This window comes from Apium graveolens, chromosome 2 (genome assembly GCF_009905375.1).
Source record: "Apium graveolens cultivar Ventura chromosome 2, ASM990537v1, whole genome shotgun sequence".
NCBI classification, from domain to species: domain Eukaryota; kingdom Viridiplantae; phylum Streptophyta; class Magnoliopsida; order Apiales; family Apiaceae; genus Apium; species Apium graveolens.
Genome location: NC_133648.1, coordinates 223,888,105 through 223,891,648, shown reverse-complemented (window position 1 = coordinate 223,891,648; position 3,544 = coordinate 223,888,105).

The following is a 3,544-nucleotide window of genomic DNA, read 5'->3' as shown; positions in this document are numbered from 1 at the left end:
TGAAAGAATTTGGAATGATCACTTAACGCGGATTAAGCTATCTTACGACAATAGATCATATGTCATTATCGAGATGTCGCCTTATGAGATCCTTGAGGGAAGACAATGTCAATCTCCCTTATGTTAGGATGAAGTTGTAGAGCGCAAGATGCTCAGACCAGTAGTGGTCCAAAGGACCAAGGATATAATAGATCTAATCAGAGGATGGCTGGTAGTAGCCCAAGATGGACATGATAAGTATGTTGATTTGACACGAAAGGATAAAGAGTACGAAATAGGGGACCTAGTAATGTTATAGGTATCCCTTGGAAAGGATTGATGAGATTCGGAAAGAAAGGAAAGCTAAGTCTACAATTTGTTGGACCCTTGGATATATTAAGACGTTTGGGAAGTTAGCATATGAGCTAGCCCTAACCCCGAACATGTAGCAGGTCGTAACATGTTCCACGTATTAATGTTAAGGAAGTGTAATTCAGATGCCAGACAAATAGGGGCATATGAGCGCATAGACATGCAACCAGACGTAACCTATATGGAGCAACCAGGAAGGGTTATAGAGTGAAAAGGAACGAGTGCTTAGGAGAAGGGTTATCAAACTAGTAAGAGTTTGATGGTAGAACCACAATGTGGGAAAATTGACTTGAGAGTTAGAAAGTGCAATACTAAGAAAGTATCCCTATTTATTTCTATCTGATTCCGGGACGGAATCCTTTTAAGGAGGGGAGACTGTAATAACCCCAATTTTTGGAAATTTTTGAAACCCTTATGAATAGTGTTTTTGCTGAATGAGAAAACTGTTCATGCCACGCTATGTAGGGGTTCTGTTATTGATCTTATGGGATATTATTAGTACTCTATGTGGTATATAAGTGTATGTAAAGATCGTCAGAATCCAATTCTGAACACTTTGATTTTTCCCGGAAATCCACTAGATACGGAGAGAATTGAGTATAAGGTAACAGGATAAAAAGGATTTAAATTAAAGGATTATAAGAGAGGATCATAAAAGGAATACAATATATTGAGAAAGGTTAAGGGAACCTAAGTAATAAGATCCCGGGTATGATCCCTCAAACGATAAACGAGAACGAAAGATAAGCGAACCGTAAAACAAATAAGTGACCAAGAGACAAGCTTGTACAAGAAGCCAGGGATTGTGACATCATCAAACCACAAGGTGTGGACAAGTGGGAGCATTATGACATGTGCAAGGTGACATAGGCATGACAAGAAAGGAAGGAGATGTGGTGACTTTTTAACCACACAAAATCAAGGGCAACTAGGTAATTTACTAAATCAAACACAAAAACCAAGCCAACCAAGCCAAGCAAAATCATTTTCATCAAAAATCAAAAAGAAACCAAGGCATGGTTCATCATGCTCTCGGCTTTTACTATTGCAAATGGGCAAAAATTTCAAAAATTCAAGATCCAAGCTTCCTAAATTGGTGAGTAAATTCCCTAATCATCTTCATGCTTAGTTAGGGCTATATCATGAGTTTAAGCCATTAATTCCTTCTCAATCTTCTTCATTTAATCAAAGAAGAAGACTATGAATAGTGTTTTCAAGTTTTTAACTTGAAGTTTTTCTTGTTTTTCTTGAAGATCCAAGCTTTCCTAAGACTTCTCAAAGCTTCTTAAGGCTTCCTAGCTCCTCCCACCACTTCAAGGAAGGTATACCATCTCCAAACCCTAGATCCCTATGTATTATAAGATGATTTTAATTAGTAGGATGATATTGTAGCTTGTTGTTGTGATTTAGAGTTTGGGATTTGGAACGGTAGTGAAATGGAATGGTAAATGTTGTGGTTTTGATTAAAAGAACTTAAGTATGATTAAAGTTAAGCTTAGGCATAAGTATGAATGATTAAATTGAATTGGTTGGGGTTGTTATGATGTGATAAGGATGGATGTTGGTTGTATGTTGGATTTGAGGTTGGTTTGTGGTTGGTTTTGAATGGCTTAAAATTGGGAAATCGCGTAAACATAGCCGTCGTAACGTCCGATTTTCTTTGGACTGTTTTTGTGCATAGCATTAGGACCCGAGAACCCCCTGCTAGATTATGACCACTGCCATGTTTAGATAGCTCATGTTACGAGCTTCGTTTTGATATGTAGTTCGTTCGATTCCGATGCACGGTTTAGGAGAAACGACCGTTTCAAGTAACGGCGTTTCGCGAACGAAACTTTTTCCCTCGCCTTACTTCGAAACATAGGTTAAAGACCAAAAAGGGTTAATTAATGTATGAAACATTTATGGTAAGTGTGTTAGGCAGTTGGTAAGACACTCGCGAAGGAATCGCTTTAAAACTCGTAAAGGTTAAATTATTAAAAATGGTGGAGCCGAGGATACCCGAGTGACTTAAGCAAATCAGTGAGCGCAAAACAAGTGTTAGAGTCTAAGTTAGTTAAAGTATAGATTTACAAGTGATTTTGGTTTAATTCCAACTTACTTGTTGTTTATAGGTTACCAGACTCGTCCCGAGCCTTTTATCACCCCAAGTCGCTCAGGCAAGTATTCTATCCGTTATACTGTTGTTGTGATGTATACATTTGTATATGCATGATCTTGCGATAAATGCATATTGGTTAATTAGCAAATGTTGCGATATATTGAAGCATGCTGATATGGTATATATATATGCATGCCTGTCTCATATTCTTGAGTTATATATCTGTTGGTTCAGTTGATAATACCTATGCTAGAGGATAGCGGTAACTTGCATATACCCTTAGTATAGGGACCCAAAGGTGAAAATATTTTCTAAAACCGGGAGTCGAGGATCCCGAGTAGATTTTGTATATATGGATATGGATATATGTAACACCCCCAGATCCGGGGTCGGGGATCCGGGTTGTCACGGTCTTTCTTTCCACAATATCACTTCACTTAATTAATAATAAATAACCTTATGCTGTGACCCCACACTAACACACACCACAACCCGTTATAGTCTCAGAGATGAAATTGAAATAAGTACAAGTCTTTGAATCCACAATTTAAAAGTTATTACAACCCAAAATGATTACTTGATAAATTTATAGTTAATTGCCATTATCTGCCACAAGTTATAATTATACATAATTGATTCTCAAAAGTAGATGGTCTGATCTACAATAGATCTACCTCTGCAGCTATAGCAGCTACAACATCAACGGGAAGACGCGGGACGCTTCCCACGCGCTTGCGCTGGGTCTGCTGGAGTCTGGCCATCTTTCCTAACTGTTGTTGTGTGATGAAGAAATAAGGCAAGGGTGAGCAGCAAGCCCACCAAAATAATATGTATAATGATTTACAATATATGAGCCTACTCATAATACTCATGAAAGTCTTGGTCAAAAGAAATGAACCAAGTTTGATATCTTAATGCGATGAAGTCGCAAATATTCAGTATATATACATATATACTTTTCAAAATATTGGAAGTCCTCTTCCATGCATAATATACACAAAGTCCTAGTGTATAACTGTATAAAAAATATCGTTGCAAGGTGATCTCATATATCTAACCTTGTCTCAACGTTTTTCTGAAAATCTTTGTCAT